Source organism: Equus caballus, chromosome 5, assembly GCF_041296265.1.
Source record: "Equus caballus isolate H_3958 breed thoroughbred chromosome 5, TB-T2T, whole genome shotgun sequence".
NCBI classification, from domain to species: domain Eukaryota; kingdom Metazoa; phylum Chordata; class Mammalia; order Perissodactyla; family Equidae; genus Equus; species Equus caballus.
The window spans coordinates 98,555,173-98,571,517 of NC_091688.1; the positions used below are offsets into that span (position 1 = coordinate 98,555,173).

The 16,345-nt window shown below is 49.2% G+C and overlaps 1 long non-coding RNA gene across 2 annotated transcripts; it reads left to right on the forward strand.

Annotated features, from left to right (window-relative positions):
• Positions 1-744: 744 nt before the first annotated feature.
• LOC102147957 (uncharacterized) lies at positions 745-4,816 on the forward strand. 2 transcript variants are annotated; one of them, XR_011439367.1, is made up of 4 exons: positions 745-908; positions 1,137-1,233; positions 1,877-1,987; positions 2,668-4,816. It is a non-coding gene; the product is annotated as an uncharacterized lncRNA (long non-coding RNA). The 2 variants fall into 2 exon arrangements; XR_011439368.1 differs by having other exon boundaries at positions 751-908; positions 1,919-1,987.
• Positions 4,817-16,345: the final 11,529 nt, after the last annotated feature.

Consider the following 16,345-nt stretch of genomic DNA (forward strand, 5'->3'; position numbering starts at 1 on the left):
AACAAATACTTATGGAGAGCCTATTAAGTACCAGGCACTGTTCCATAACAGACAAGTAACCAAAGAAAGATTCCTACCTTCATGGAACTTAAGTCAATAACAACAATTAGAATATCTAACACTGATAGACTTCTTGCTATATATGGGCCAGGTAGTATTTTCATTGCTTGAAATTTATCAACTCATTTTAATACTCACATTAGTCCCATGTAGTAGGTATGATTATATTCCATTTTACAGATGAAGAAACTGGTGCACAGAGAGGTTGAACAATTTCCCTGAGGTCACACAGCTAGGAAGTAACAGCCTGGTTTAACTCAGTGTGGCTCCAAAGCCTGTCCTTAGCCCCTCCGGACGCTGCCTGGACTGGTGAGCTGCTGTAGACATGCTTGTCTTCCCGCCCCAAATACCGTGCGGACAGCCGCATTATTAGATGGAAGGGCAAACGCGACGCTGCTCGCGTGGCTCAGCCACTCGTCCGTCCATCTGAGCCACTGCGGCCGCGAGCCAGTCCCTCACCCACCGCAGATGCCTGCTCAGGGCAGGGCCCTCCGGGTGCTGTCCTTGTACCACCACCCCCCCCCCCCCCAACGCTGGCCGTGGGATGGGAGGTCACAGAAGCCACGGGAGGGGCTGACCCTCTGCCCGCGGATTCCTACCTCTCCAGGCAGCGCGGAGGTGGGGTGGGGTGGGGTGGGTGGGGCGGCCTGGGGTTAAGGATGACACGAAAGTTCTCCCCTGCTTGGCCTCGCTCCCTGGGGCAAAGGGACAACGTGCAGCAAGAGAGCTTCGTGTCAGGTCCGGGAGAGCCGCGGCCACCGCCAGGGCCTGCAGACAGACCCCCTCTCCAGCTGCGGCCGCAGGGGAGGCCGAGGGCACGACCCGGGGACTGAGGGAGCCCTCCAACTGTGAGAAGCCCTTGATTTCTACGTGTTAATCTTTTTCTTTATCGGGTGTGCCCAACCTCATGCAAAATATTGACTTTATAGGCAGGGAAGAACAGGCTTTTTAATTTTATTTTTTAATTTGTTAAAGTTTTTCAAAGAGATTTTAAAAATATTCTGTTACGGCATCCCCCAGAATCCCCGCTTGTGACCAGTGTCCAAATAAGAGCAATAACAGTAGCTCCTCTTTAGGAAGCGCTGATCGTGTGCCAGCCCCCGACAGCAGCCTCATGACATGAGTACTGTTATTCACGCCAGTTACAGATGAGCATGATGACGCTCAGAGAGGGTAAGTCATTTGCCCTGGGTCACACAGCCAACACTCGAGGCTGCGCCTGGATGACTCCACTACCACTACCCTACGCTGTGTCCCAAAGTCAGGGAAGCATCATAAACTGAGTGACTAAGTGTCATCCCAAGAAGCAGAGAAAATTTATCCCGGGGTTTTGACTGACCGCACAACAGGAGTCTCATCCTCATGTCTGAGATTCCATCGGTTCGATCTGGAGGCTGCAGATCTGTGTCTCTGAGAGAGGGATGGTTGGGCCGGCTCTGACGTGATCTGGATCTGCCAGCCTGGGGCAGCACACGCCCAAGGGAGCCCCGGAAAGGACCTGTAGAGAAGCAGGCACTGAGCCATAACGTGAGGTGCCGGGGCCGTCCCACACACTGGGTGTGGGCTCGCAGCAGCCTTCCATGGGGGCAGGGGGAGGGTACCATTATTCCAGACACTGAAGAGAAGGGGCTGAGGCCCAGGGAAGAGGCCTGCCAGAGGCCACGCAGCAGCTGGGGGCCAGAGCGGGGAGCAGAGCCCAGCCTTGCAAGTGCCAGGTCAGTCCCACCCGCAGCCCAGCGCCGGGCCCAGCCTGCCAGCACGGTGTGGGGGAGCCGTGGTCCCCGGGGGCTTGTGAAGGTGCAGTTTCCTTCCGCAGGTCTCGAGGAGCCTGAGGCTCTGCTTTCTGTGATGCTCCCAGGTGGTGCTGATGCTGCTGGGCCACAGACCATACTCTCAACAGTGGAGTCGGAGGAGATATTTCTGAAAGGTGAGTCTGCTGTGTTCCCTACCAGGAGCTCCTGTCACAGCCCTGACACCTGCTGAAGTGCTTGGCTCATGTGAAGAGCAGACAGGGCAGTATCCCACGAAGGCGGGGAGGTCTGTCTGTCCTGTTCCCAGCTGTGTGTGCCTGGATCACAGACGGGCTCTCAATACCTGTGGAATGTTGGCAGGACTCGAGGAACTCAGAACAGACACCCCTCTCCAGGCACCTTCTGAAACATTTGCTGGGCGGGGGTGTGATGGATTTGAGTCCTTATTTGGTCCAGGACTGCTGCAAACTCACGAAAGATCTTAGAAACCATCCAAAGCACGTCTTTCTTAAACTCGTAAATCTGACCCAGCCACCTTACACATCAGGCCGCCACCTGAGCACACGCGGCTGTTTTTCTTGTTATGGGAGCTTTGGCCAGCGTGGTCTCCAAGTGGCACATGGGAGAGGGTACTTCCTGCTCTGACGCTTGGGCATGTGGGCCACAGAGGGGCCAGTCTCCAGGATGAAGCACTTTCTTTAAGATGGGGCCAAAGCATCCCAGGTGAGCTCTTGGGCCGCTTAACCAGGCTCACGGATTTGGCCTAGTCCTTGTCCTGACGCTCTCAGGGCTGGTCCAGGCAGGGAGCCAAATGCCTTGCTCTTCCACAGTCTATCTGTCTGTTTGTTTTGATCAGAGAGAACGGGAAGAGAAACTGTTCATTACCACGGTAACTGCTTAGGGAGTCTTAAGTAAGGAAGCCTGTGGTCCAGCTCTCCTCCGATGAGGGTCCTGCCTTCCAGGAAACTATCATCTTCTTAGGGAGCAAGACTCCCAGAACACGAGCTGTGGAGCCAGGACCAATGGGAGGACTCCTGAGCTGGGGCTAACGCAGAGGGCTTCCCAGAGGAGCAAAAATGAGCCAGGCCTTCAAGTAGTTGGATAACAAGGAGGATAAAGGAAGAGCATGAATGTGGAGATGACATATCCCAGCATTCTTTCAGAGGTGATGACTATGGCAGGCTGCCTAGAAGAAAGTCTGGGGTGTAACGGGTAGAAAAGCAAAGTGGATGCAGAGTGTAGACAGCCTTGGATGTCAGGCCAGAGGACTGGAAGCCTGGACCCATCCCTTTGGAACTAGAGTCCAGGAGGTACATTCTGTTAGGCTCAGGCTGTCACAGGACAGTCACAGAGAGACAGGCTCCTGAGTGAAGCCAAGGCTGGGTCACCAGATAGATGGAGAGCACAAAGATCCAGCCACTAGGTACGGCTGTACAGTTTGTGCACTGCACAAGAGCGCCTGCCGAGGGAGCAGGTAAGCGCTGAAACCCAGCTCTCCTATCATCAAGCTATGCACCCTGGTATGGGCTGCCTTCTCCTAGGGGCTCCTCCATCCACTGCTCACTAAGGCCCCCCTACAGGCCAGCAGTGGTCTGATCAGCTCAAGTCACAGCCACGCGGTGTTTTCCCCTTGTGGCAAGGCATTTTCTCAGAGCAGCCAGTCGCGTACATTCCCCGGGTGTCCCAAGGAGGGCACTGCTCAGCTTTGCACAGGATGACCAAGCCCTGAAGGCACATTCTAAGATTCTAGAATGCGTCATTCTAAGGATACGGTTGGAACCCGAGCAGACCAGTGTCCTGCTCCTGCTGGCGGACAGAACCAGCGAGCAGGTGGTCTGTAATGGCCCACTTCAGCCGGGCTCACCCAGATCTCCCTACTGCAAGGACGACTGAGCTCCCACGCAGGAATACGGGCAAACAGAGCCTCTGCGGCCCTCAAGATGCTCCCGGTGGGGCCAGCAGCTGTCCGCCCCGAGCGTTTGCTTCACAAAGTGTCCCACGGTCACCCTGGCAGCAGCCTCCAACTTCACGTGTGCCGATGACACAGAGAAAGGCAGAGGGCTCCAGGACCCTTAGAGCCGGTGTTTCTCTTTAGGGCACCACAGGCTTTTTGGTTCCCCGGTCACTGTGACAACCAAAAATGTCCCCCTACACGTGTCAATGGCTCCCTTGGGAGGAGTGAATCGCCCCCAGATGAGCATACCTGAGCCCCTCCCAGTAGAAGAGAAAACTGGGGCCCAGTACCTCGTCCCGGGTCCTCCTGCTGGGAGAGGCACAGCAAGAACTGGCAGGCAGGCTTCCTCCCCCCTCGGCTCCAGCTCTCCCACTCACTGGCAGTGGTCTTTCATCCCTCAGCCTTCATCGTGCCCGAGCTTTCTGAATGGAGACCACAGGACTGACTGGGCCAAGCGGTCCAACTTTATCCCCTGCCCCCAGATGCTTGTGACAGCTACATGGATATCGGTCAGAACCCCTCTGTCGGCCTCTGAGGCCTGGAAGCATGAGCACAGATGAGTGGGTCTGTAGGCTGGCCCTGACTTCGGAGGTCCCCCACGGTTCTGTGGTGTCCTCACTCTCCACGGGGCTGGACCCGCATCCTGCGCATGACCTGCTCAGGCGAAACCGTGGCTCAAATGTTGTTCACCTCCCTGACGATTCCTGGGGGAACCCTGCCGTCTCCTGCCCGCTGGCTGTGCTCACAGTGAGCAGAGTGGACTCACTCCCACAGGAGGCCAGGAGAGGCGCAGGTGGAGGCGCCGCGGCAGGGCCCAGCCCGGAGCCTCTGCATGAGGCTGGATGCCCCGCTTTACCCCTTGCCTCTCCCTGGAGCTGGCCGGACTCTGTGGGGCTCCTGGGGCCAACCAGCCACGAGCTGTCAGCCATGTGCTGTGACCTCCAGGAACAGGACCCGAGAAGGCCTCGACACATGCCGGGGTCCCTTGCATTCGGAGCTCATCATAGATGACAGCCAATAAATAAATTGTATAACTTTTATTACTCCTCTAGTAGCTTTGCATTTTTATTATGTGATATTTGATAATACAAAATGTATACGTAATGTATATCTAAGTAATAAAATAATAAAAGCCTGCCAAGAACGTAAGAATTAAAATATGACCTGGAGCTCTGTGTCCGCCTATGGACCCCCTGCCCAACGTGGTTTCCTGGCCCGCTGCGGGTCAGCCTGGCTCTGAATTCAGTTGTTTACTGTTCCTTTGCTTTATTTTTATATTTTGTCACATTCTAATGAATTTTTAAACAATATATTTTTCATCTTGCTTGTTTTGAGCCTTAGGAAAAGACCATATGCTATCTGAGCTACGTTTTTCTTTTTGATTAAAAAATATGAGATTCATCGGAGCTGACGCAAATCGCTGTGGCTTACGCATTTTCGCCTCCTCGCGTGTCGCCCAGCACACGTACAAGAGCGTCACTAGGTGTGACGTAACGGAATTGGCGGGTCACGGAGAGAGCAAACGTTCAGCTTTGCTGGAGAGCACCGCATCGTCTGCAAAGGGAATGTACAAATTTCACTAGAAGTTTCCATTACCCACATCCTCATAAACACCTGCTATTACCTTAACTTTACTGCTCTAATATGGGTAAAATAGTGTCTCATTGCATTGGTCTTAGTTTTCATTTCCCTGATTGCTAATGAGATTCATCATATTTTCCTATGTTTATTTGTAAAATTTGTGTTTCCTCTCCTGTAAAATGCCTGTTTGTATCCTGTTCCCGCTTTTACTGGGTTGTCCTAATTGATGTGTAGAATTGAAAATATATATAATCTGGAGATTAAATCCTTGTTGGTTATATCTGTTACACTTATCTGCCACCAAGATATTTGGTATTTTCTCTTTCTTTATAGTGTCTTTTGATGATATTAATGTAGTTGATTTATCAGTCTTCTTTTTTGGTCGGAACTTTTTCTGTCTTTTTTAAGAAAGACTTTTAATAAGTCCCAAGTTATAAAGATCCTCCAAATTTATTCTGAAAGTTTTAAAGCTTTGTTTTCCACACTTAAGATTTTAATCCATCAGGAATTAATTTTTCTATATGAGAATAAGGGTCGTCTGTCACTTTTTCCTGTACGGATAACCAGTGACCACAGGACCATTCACTGAACGATCCGTCCATGATCCATAACATCACTTTCTCCACGTAGCAACTTACCATACATTTGTAGGTCTGTTTCCCTCCTCTGTGCCACTGGCCAATTTGACTCTCCTGACCTCAAAACCATCCTGTTCTAATTGCTTCAGTGTTTTCCCAAGTCATGCAAGCTAGAAAAGCGAGTTCCTTGGTCCTGTTTGTCTTCAAAATGCTTTGGCTCTCCTCAACACTTGTTCTTCCATTTAAGGAGACACTGCTATGCCCGTGAAACCAGCTGAGGCTTTTATTTTCTTTTCAGAAAGATTTTGGACTACTGTTTCTATTTAACAATTATAAGGTTATTTAGATTTTCTATTTCTTTTTCAGTTAGTTTTATAAGCAATACTTTTCTAGAAACTTTTTCATTTCTTCTCATGTATAGACATAAAGTAGTTTAGAATACCCTATTACTACCTCTTAAAAGCTTTTGCCTGTCTGTAGATGTGCCCCTTTGTTCTTGTATGGCCATATCTTCTCTCTTTTCTTCTCAATATTACAAGGGATTAATCCATTTCTAGCAGTCTTTTCAAGGAACTTTTGGGTTGGTAGTTCTCTATTTTTGTTCTTTGATGAGGAAGATTGGCCTTGAGCTAACATCTGTGTCACTCTTCCTCTATTTTGTGTGTGGGCTGCCACCACAGCACAGCCTGATGAGTGGTGTTTAGGTCCACGCCTGGAAACTGAACCGACGAACCCTGGGCTGCTGAAGTGGAGCACACAAATTTAACCACCATGCCACCAGGCCAGCCCCAATAGTTCCTCTCTATTGTGGCTTCACTCCCTGTTCTACTAATTTATGCTCTGTATCATGTCCTTCCTTCTCCTTTCACTGTGTTTGTTTTACCAGCAAGTTGGGTAGATTCGATGATTTCCTCACCACCAATGTAGAATTTGGCTTTCTTAGTTCTAATAACTCTGTTATCATTTGTTTGTCTACCTTCCCTTTTCCAAAAGTTTACTTCTATTGTTTCTTCTCTCATATTCTGCCCATCCTCGTGGGCTTCTATCATTTAAAAAAAATCCCTTTACTGTAGTTTTAATGGGTTTTGGGAAAGGAGTAAAGTTAGACATATGCTCTTAATTTACCATCTTTATTTGGAACCTCTAGTCGTTATTTATTAATCTTTCTTATTTATCATCTTTTATTCTCCCTGGGATGTATTCTGTTTAGTTTCTTCACCTCTATCTTCTATTTCACAAATTCTCTCTTCTTCTGTTTATCTACCGGATTTCATTTGAATAATAATAATTTTTATTTATAAAAGTTATATTTAATTCCTTTTCAGAGCTACCATTTCATTTTTGATAGTTTGCCCATTGCATGCTTGTTTCTGCGAATTAAGGATTTTATACATAGTTATTTTGCATTTATAGATGATTATTCCAACACTTAAAGTTTCCGAAGGTCTGTATCTGGTGTACTTTGTTTCTTCTGCCTCTGGCTCATAGTGGTTTGCTCTCTTGTGTGTTTGGTTGCATTTTACTGAGAGCTTACATTTTGTCAATCTTCGTCTGTGGAAATCTGAGAAGCCAAATTGAAGAGGCTTTTCTCCAGAGAGGAATTGCATTTGCTCTTGCTGAGAGCCAGAGGGTGCTACCCACCTATGCAAACCTCAGCCCCTGCTAGAAGCCCAGACCTCATCTCTCCACCTGGTTACTTTGCTTTGGCCTGCGGTTGACGTCAGCGTTTGCCAGCGGCTGACCCTGCCCTCTTCCTGTGCTGCTCACTCTCCGCTGTGTGTCAGATCTTTGGTAGAGGGTGAGGGTGGGCGTGGACGAGTTGCGTACCACCACTTCTTGCAAGCCCGGGAATAAGATAAAAACTGTATCTTTCAGACTGTATCGGTTTTATGGTAGCAGGCGCTCCGTAGGCCGAGCTCTCCGTAGAGCCGGAAGTGCCTTTTAACACTTCACTGTTGGATTCTCCTGACATGGGGACGTTGGTGTGGACGTCAGGACAGAAACTGTCTGCCCTTCACAATCACCTCCACCTCCCAACCAGAGCTTGCCTACCTTCCGGCATTACCCTTTCCTCCCTTTCTCTTTCTTTCGCTTTTCTCTGACTCTACTGCCGCTTTGGCGTGCTAATTTTCCCCAGGAGATGAAAACCTCCCCAATTTTTTTCAGCTCTTTGACTTCTGTTTTAACCCTCTCCGGAGACTAAACCTATCGGCCTGAGCTGTTAAATATGGAGGCCACTAACTCCCTCTGGCTATTAAAATTAAAATTAATTAAAATTAAATAAAATAAAAAATTCAGTTCTCAGTGAAAAACTAAATCACCAAATGACTCAGTTCAGGAAACCGATGGATTCCTTGAGGTCAGCTAACTACTCTTTGACTTAACTGCCCACCTCGGTCCAGTCAGTGGACAAGTGGGTAGGAGGGGGATGATATGTAGACCAGAGAACACCAAGGACGGGGTGACAGAAGGGGGTACCCTGCCTTAGAGGGAGGAGGAGGCAGTGGTGGACATTTCTAATATTCTCAATGACCTTATTTGGTCCTCAAGACAGTCCTAGGATGTAAGCATTATTATCTCTGTTTATGATGCCTTTTAAAAGATGAAGAAACTGGGGCCAGCCCAGTGGCACAGCAGTTAAGCTCACGCGCTCTGCTTCAGTGGCTCGGGGTTCGCCGGTTTGGATCCTGGGTGTGGACCTAAGCACCGCTCACCAAGCCATGCTGTGGGAGGCGTCCCACATATAAAGTAGAGGAAGATGGGCACGGATGTTAGCTCAGGGTCACTCGTCCTCAGCAAAAAGAGGAGGATTGGCGGAAGATATTAGCTCAGGGCTAATCTTCCTCAAAAAAAATTAAAAAATTAAACAATAAAAGATGAAGAAACTGAGCGTCTGAGAAGTGAAGTGTTAACCAACGCTGCACAGCTATAACGTGGAAAAGCCAGGATTCAAAGCCAGGTCTTTTTCACATTAAAGATCAGATCCTTTTCGAGTAAGGAGGGAACATGCCCTTTTCCAATGATTTGGGAACCAGGCACCCTGAGTTCGTTTCCTCTGTCCCAATACGTAGTGTGCTGTTCGACACCCTCCTCCCCGATGGGTCATGGCGTCTCCCACAGCACAGAGCTCCCGTCAGGGCAAAAGAGAGAACGGATGGAAACAGCTCTGAAATAGACAAGTGTCACGTCCATATGAGGATTATTGTGCCCATTCTCAAAGATTGACAAAAGTGCCCTCTGACTCTCGGCTGGGGTCTTGTCAGGACCGTTTTGGCCTGAGGGCCGTCTCTGCTGAGGCTGCTGTTCATCTCCCGGAGAGCGGGACGTGGAGGGCAGCGATGGCTCCAGCACAGGATCGCAGCGGAACTGTGGGGCGTGCCCTCCTCTGCTCGTCTCACCGCAGAGACAGCTGCGGGCCAGGCAGGCCCGGGTCCCAGTCCCCATTCTGCCACTTTCAGCATTGTGCCCACGATCGGGCAGGTTATGCACCTGTCTCATTTTCCTCCTGTGTGCAATGGGGTAATAAAGCTGTCCTTCCCATACAGGTTTGCCTGAGCATTAAATGAAATACAGTATATAAAGCGTGGGAAAGTGCCTGGCATGTGAGAGGCTCACAATAAATGGTAGGTAATACTTTCTATAAAATCTCTCCCCCAATGAGTTACAGCTGAAAGGTCCTCCCTTGCGTATTCTCTCAGCCGATCCCCCGTGCTGTCCTGCTGGATCAGCGTTGTTGTCCTGACATCACAGTGAGGACCTGAGGCACGGAGGTGGCATCTGACTATAGATCTTTGACTCTTCCCATTCTGTCTAGCCTCTTACCTTTCCAGGTGTCAAACATCCTTTTGCTCTGTGACAATAAAAGGTCTTTTCCGAAGAAAAGATAGATTGCCACACTGTGCTAATAGTGAAAAAATCTAGCTAGTTAAACAATGACACATCCATAAGATGGAATATTAGGGAGCAACTAAAAATGATGTATAGAAGGATATATTTAAGGAGATGAAGATTGTTGGCACTATACCAACTAAAAGAAGCTGATTGAAAATACGGTATGTAGGGTTGGCCCCAGTGGCCTAGTGGTTAAGTTTAGTGCACTCCGTTTCTGAGGCTGGGGTTTGGTTCCCAGGCATGGACTTACACCGCTCTGTTAGTGGCCATGCTGTGCTGATGGCCCACATACTGAAAAACAGAGGAAGATTGGCCTGGATTTTAGCTCAGGGTGAATCTTCCTCAACAAAAAAAATATATATATAGTATGTATAGTTTTGTCCTATTTTCATACTGAGTAGAAAGATAGCCACCAACACGTTAGTAATTATTATATCTAAATAGTGGGATTGGGAATTATTTCTTGCATTTTCTTTATGTTAATATATATTTTGTAAATTTAAGAGGTTTTTTTTTATTTAAATGCAAAAAAGATTGAGATACAATCATTTTAAGCTGTAAAATACTGAAACCAACTCATCTCTTTTAGGGGAATTTGCTGGGGACAACGTCCAAAGCGGGTGTTTTACGATGGAGCTTGAATGTGCTGTGAGGAACTGACCCAGAGTTGCAGGACATTGAGGGTCTCTGGTCCTCGTTTCTGCCCACACACAAACATGTGCATGCACACCTCCATTGTGGCAGAGCAAACCCTTGCACGCTTCCCGGTACCCTTTGGACGGGGGAGGAGGCAGCACCCTGTGTTTGCACGAGAAACGCTGAGCGCCCTGCCCTGTGATGCCTGGTTGTCAAACGGCTGGTGGCAGCTTCCTAGACTGACCACGGGACCAGTTTCTGGAGTGGAGTTTGGATGGATTTGCATCCTAGTGCAGTCAAGTCACGGCACGCTTTCCCAGCTCTTGCCTTGGGGTGTCCCAGACCTGGGGGCCACCGGACCTGTCGTTTACCTCTTGCTCAGAGATGCTGTCTTTATCCTCCAAGCTGCCCTTTGGTACCGTCAAGCTGCAGAGGTCACTAGGACACTATCTTCCAGGCTCACTTTCAGGGTTCCCTTAGGCCCTCCTTGCAGCCACCACGCAGACTCAGCATCTCGCCTGGAGTGCTCACCCCTGACTCCCCGACTCCCCTGCTGGCCCTTGGGGCAGCCTGCCTCGCAATGTTGTTACCTCTTATGAGTGGTTCTAAGGGCCTTTTGATAAACCACTCAAGAATGTGTGTATTACTGACGTGTCTACATTTTAAAGGCAGAGCGTTGCTGTGGGAATGACTATTGCTCACCTTTAGCTAGGATTCTGCCCAGGCACAAATCTGCACCGAGGAATGCTAGAATTCCAGAGCCACGGGCTTGGTTTCCCACAGTAAAACTCTGACTGCAGTGGCCAATGTTAAGTTTGAAGTCATTATTCTGAAAGAAAAAGTCAAACAATGATGGACCATTACCATCTTTTCTCTTCTCTCACCCCCGGAACCCCGCCCCAAGCCAGTGTCCCTTCCCATTTGGGGCCAAAGGCGTTCCTTCCTCTTTCCTCTTTCCCGCTAGGTGTCTTTGCGAGCTCCTCTGACTGTCGGTGTGTGGTCCTGGTATGTTTTCCACACATGCCGCGCCAGAACCCAGTCCTGTCTTTCCGCCCCATCTTCCCAGGTCAGACATATTCCCACTCCTTACTCTAAGGCTGAGGTTACTCACACGCCCCACACCCCAAAAGACATGTCCTTTCTGTATTTCCCAGGTTTACGAGGCAGCTAGTTTGCTAGTAAAGCTTCAGCAGAGTTCAGAGAGAAACTAGGGTCCCTCGACAGTGACTTCTGCCATTATTTCATAGTTTGGAATTTGCAAAGCTGCCGCGGTGACCGTTTATTTCTTCCTGGATTCTTTCTCTACAATGAGGCAAACGCTGCTTATGGCTCTGTGGTTCACAAAACTAGACTTTCCACAAGAGGGACTGAGCTGAATGAAAATTTAAGGAAGGGATCCATTTTTATAGACCCCCTTACTCTCTGTTAGGACAATTAACTAGCACAAACCCAACAGTGGTAAACAAGGTAAACGGGCTGTGCAAGAGATAAACACTCAGGTTGGAAGTCTTTTTCCAAAATCCTAAACTATGACCTCTCACAAGAGTAATATAGTGTCAGACAGACCGATCATGAGGCTTCGACAGATCAGAGACAGAGCAGAACTGCTCAGCTCCTGGCTTTCCTCCAACTTTTCTGTCAAGGAATTGGAAAAGAGGGAATGGACATTGATGAAGGATAGATTAGACACAACTTCATTATCAGGCCGGTCTGGATAAAGCAGAGATGAGGAGGCGGGGCCCTGCAGGTAAGATCAATTATCCACAGGCAGTGGCCTTAAAGACCAAGAGGTACCAAAGAACCAGAGACAGGAGGTTGCAATCCCTGAGATCCTGAATTTTCAAACACTGAAGGTGAATTCATGAACTTGACAGCAAAAGCAGGCAAGGAGCTAGAAGGAGCCCTGGATGTCCATGGTCCCAGGGGAGCTGCGGCTGAGGGCCCTGTGATGTTGCACCAACAAAGGGGAAATAGCCTGAGGTTTTCACTGACTGTAGAGCCCAACAGGAGTCACCTGTGGGAGGTCGCTGCTAATATGATGTTCAGCCGCGTTAGTGGAACCATGGTATTTCCAAAAGAGAGCACAATGACGCCACTGGACTTAGCACACCTGGCCGTGTCTCAAACACTGAGTCATCCTCCGTTGATCCTGGTATTTTAAAAGAAGAGTTTCATGTGACATTTACCCTGGCAACAGAGTCTGCACTTTGGTTTGGTTTTTATCACAATGAGATAAGCATGGCCAGGCCCTGAGAGACAGAGGCTTAATCAACCACTGCATCAAGGAACGTTCTGGTTTTTCCCCACTACTTCTCCCCTCTGCCTGAAGGCGGGAGTCCCCCGCTGTCTGCATGGTCCTGGGCCCCGCAGTCAGTGTGGCTTGCTTGGTGAGGGGCACACATGACAGACCGAGCCTCCGGGAGCTCAGCCAGTGAACCGCATCAGGAGGCAACGGGCCTCCCACCCAGCCCGCGCTCCACTCGATACAAGGCAGCTTTTCTAACAATCAGCTGTTTTAAAACAAAATTGCGGCCTTGGAAAGGAGTGCGTTCTTCCTCATTGGAAATGTCCGGAGCAGAGCGAGGATAACCCTCCGCACACAGATGTAGATCCAGGGGGCCTGGCCGAGAGGACGCGGGCTCCCCTCCAAGCCTGACACGGCGGTCTGACGTTCAGACCACCCTGGCTTCCTCTGATGATGAAACCTCCCAAATAGCTTGATTCTAATAATTTGGAGTTAGCAGCCCCTGTGAACTACACTGTTAGGATTCTGAATCCAGTTTAAAATAAAAAGTCCCACAGACGGTCTCTCATCTCTCTCTCTTCCTCACTTGGCTGGACCACCTGAATTTACGAGAGGAGGACTGCTCGATTTTGCCTTTCCAGCTTTCCAGTGCCGCTAGAAGGACACCATGGTGTTCCTTCTGGCTCCCTCCTTAATCCCTTTAGCTTTTTGGCAAAGCGGCAGCAAAAACACTTTATAAGGAGTGTGAACATGTCGCAGTGGGAGCCAACCTGTGGTCGCTTTCTCCTCCTCACCTGCTTCCCCGTCAGCTCAGTCCAAATCCTTTTGAAACAAGAGCAGGAATTACTGCTAATTTAGAGCAATTACAAGATTTACAAATTAAACATATTCCCATTGGTTACCTAGCAACCATCTCCGAATCACACAATGAGATAAAACTATTGTTCTATTTAATAGAGTCCAATATTAAGAGAAGGCCAACTGCATAATTCACAGCGAGTACCACCCTAGTGTTGCCAGAAAGAGTGCTGGGCAGGGAGGCAGGAGGCTGATGTGCGGGTTCCAGTCTCCTGGGGTCAGATCCAGAGCAGGAACATGTCCTGACACCAGTGATGGTGCCCCTGCAAAGCAATGGGGGGGGGGGGGGGGTGGCGAGCAGTGCCTGGAAGGGAAGACTCAGGTGCTCGGAGTGAGTGAAACAACAGGCACAGAACAATTTGCAGCAAGGGGTCTACTTGCACAAGGCCAAGATGCAGTGAAGTCTGGTGCAGGGCCGGCTCATCCCTCTTGGTGGGGCTCAGGCGGTGCTGAAGCAGAAGGGCCAGGCCTGGCGATGGTGCAGTCTTGGGCACCATACTTCCTTATGCTGCTGGCACCTAGGTGGGGTCCGGCAGGCAGGCCAGAAGGAGGGCACCCACTTCTTGGCTTTTCACCTACACAATAAGGGGCCTGAGCTATACCATTTTAAAGGCCCCTTCCAGCTCTTTTGGGTAGTAGGACTTCTCTGGTTCTGAACCAATAAAAAATAGTCCTATTTAAAATCAGATAGAGGGGGAAATAGCAGCTTTATTGGGATGGTGTTGGAGCATTTAAACTGGACCAGCAAGCAAATGATCTTCACGATGACACAAGCCTGCCCTGGACCTGGTCCAGGATCTGCCTGGACCTACACACAGGCAGAACTGGGGACGTGGCACAGACACGTGAGGGTGGGCAGCCTGCTTTGAACCCATGAATTCTAGAGAAAGACATGGTCCCCTAGACCCCAGGCTGGGATCCAACTCTTCTTCCCACAGGAAATCAGAAGTAGTGAAAGTCTCCATCCTGTGCTCGGCTAGCCTAGAGAGAGCCCACAGTCAGGATACCTCTCCAGCCTCACCAAGAAAAGTCTTTCCTGCCGTGGGAAGAAGTGACGGAGAGAAGGATTGAGCTAACTTCTCAATCCCCCGAAGAGGGCAGACATTCCTGCTTTGTAGACTGAATGCGTGAGGGGAGAAATGGTTCCCTAACACGAGGAGGAGGTGTTGAGTGAAATACTGAAAGCACACAGCTGGCTCATGGCAGATGCTCCTGGCCTCATCTTGTTTCCCAGAGGACAGACGTCTGGCCACCCCCACCTCTACGTGCAGAGAGCCTGTGGCGCCCAGCAGTTATGAAGAAGGCGGTTCCCGCCACCCACACACATGCAGGTCAAAGTCTTTTTGAAAATTAAAATCCACAGTAAGACATTTCATTTCTGTCCAAGGACAGGTTTGAGTAGAGCGGAGCTACTGAGTTATTGAATTTTTAAGGGCATAGAATTTTTTTTAAGTTTTCCAATATTTCTCACTATGATTGAACTGTGGAGCTCTATAATTTTCCGTGTAAAAGAGAGAGCGTGTTTATAAGCATGTATTTTTCAAAGCCTCTGGCGGCCGGTCTTTCTGAGTTGTCACCATCGGGAGAATCATTCCTCATGCATCACCTTGCTAGATCTCTCGTCCAATAGTTCAGTTCCTCACTTAGTAACTAGCACTCTAATAGAGGCAAGCCTTGTCGTGTGTTATATTCTGGACAGTGAACGAATGTTTATCTAAGGGTCGGAGAGGGAAGATCACATGTTCGGGAGCATGCTACAGTGAGTGGCTGAATTAGGTTCAACCCCACGTCCCTGCTTTCTTGCGCTGATCACATGGGTCTAGAGTGACTGAGTGTTCAGGTCCTTTCTTTCCAGACATCCCCTTTTCCCTCTACCAGATAACTGGGTTCATGGAGGAGGAAGAGCCGGAAATAAAATCTTTTTTGGGGGTGGAATAACACGTGGCCTCATTTCATCGGAGAATGAAGGCAAAGTCTCTCTCTTCCAATAGGTTGCTGATGCCCAAAATCATCACAGCCATAGCGATGGCAGTGAATGTTGACAGGCTCCTGACTCTGTGCCCGGCGTGGTGTTGGGTGCTTTATAGTGTCTCATTTACTCTTCACAGCAATCCCATGTGGCAGTGATTATCATCCCCGTGTGATAGACAGAGGAGGGAAATGAGGCTTGGAGACTCTTAAGTAACTCTGTGTGCAGTCTCACAACCAGAAAGTGGTGGAACTTTGCTGGTCCAGACAGTTTAAATTCTTGCCAAAACATTTACCCCACACCTACCCATGCCCCCTCCTACCCACAGTTAGAGATTTATTTAAAGGAAATCCACTTTGAATTTGCATACACTTTGAGTGTTTGAGTTTGTGGACCGCTCGCACTTGATTTATTTTATTCCTTGCTTTCTGTACTTAGGGAGAAACGAGAGTTTGGGGAGAAAGAGGCCAGTTGGAGGAAGGCAGGTTTGGGAACCTGTGATCACCCTGGATAGGAGAGATAATGGGCTGGTCCTCTGCACGCCTCCCCAGCCCAGCTCCAGCTGTGGAGTATTGGAAAGAGCAGCAGACAGGAGCTGGGCACCTGGATCCTCCAGCAACTTAGCTACGCGAGCTTGGCCACCAGACTTCCCCTCTCTGGCTAGTTTCCTGCACTGTAGCACGGGCAGGTTGGAATTGATAAATGTCAAGTTTCCTCTGAGCTTCCAAGCTAGGTAATTCAGTCCCATATCCTTCAGTGAGAGAAACTGCTGGAAAAAGCTGCCTTTTCTCTGAGCAACTGTTTTTGCTCTTTGGTGGATGC